The sequence below is a fragment of the Trichosurus vulpecula genome, chromosome 1 (assembly GCF_011100635.1).
Source record: "Trichosurus vulpecula isolate mTriVul1 chromosome 1, mTriVul1.pri, whole genome shotgun sequence".
NCBI classification, from domain to species: domain Eukaryota; kingdom Metazoa; phylum Chordata; class Mammalia; order Diprotodontia; family Phalangeridae; genus Trichosurus; species Trichosurus vulpecula.
The window spans coordinates 477,959,200-477,960,120 of NC_050573.1; the positions used below are offsets into that span (position 1 = coordinate 477,959,200).

Genomic DNA, 921 nt, shown 5'->3' on the forward strand with positions numbered 1-921 from the left:
ATGTCCCGGGGCCGTGGCCGATCTTCAGGTGCGCTCTCCGCCCTGGCTGAGGCCGGCCGGCCGCCGCTGGCCCACGTGCTCCTGCGGCAGTGCCTTCACGCCAAGCTGCAAGTCCGTCCTGCCCAGGACGGCGCCGAGGCCCAGTGGGTGGAGGTTCCGAGAGCATTAGTAATCTATATCTGCTTCTTCAAAGGTGCGGAAGAAGACCTTCCACCTAAAATGGTTAGCACACTGTTGAGGTGAAATTAAGTGAGACCGAAAATGGCAAGCACGTCTCTATGTTGGATCTACCTGGGAACATCCTCATTATTCCTCAAGCCACTATCGGAGGAAAAGTGAAAGGAAGAAACATGCAGTACCACACCAACTCTGGAAAACAAGAAGGATTAGCTCTTTATTCTCAGTTTGTGACTGTGTGAAAAAGAGCTTGCTGCAAATAGTAAATGTGCAGAAGCTGGTATGGTGGTGAGACACGGAACATATGGGAACAGACAAGTGTTAACGCTTGATACCAATAGAACCTACGCACACCTGATTGAATTTTGAAAAGTTTGTATAACAGTATTCTAGGATGAAATGGTCAGGACTGGAATTACTAGAGGGTTTTGTCTTTTTAAGATATGTCATTACGAGATTTGCCACATTTTGACATTTAGAATGACTGATGTCTCCACTGAATAGAGTGGGTTATAGTTTCAAGTCTCCTGCTAGCTTGGGCAACTTCACCTTTAATTCATTCTACTATCCTTTTAAAAGTGTTTTGAAGATACTTTCACAACATTTATTTTCCATCCAAATGAAAAAGACTTATTTTAAAATCCAAATTATTGAAGTCTTTCTCCCAAACAAAAAAAAAAAACACTTGGCTATGAAATTCCTGTAGGTTTTCCTCCTGGGATCTTATTCAGGTGGTGATCAGTG

General features: G+C 44.0%; 1 pseudogene; it reads left to right on the top strand.

Annotated features, from left to right (window-relative positions):
* LOC118840148 lies at positions 1-546 on the top strand (annotated as a pseudogene).
* The last annotated feature ends 375 nt before the right edge of the window (positions 547-921 follow it).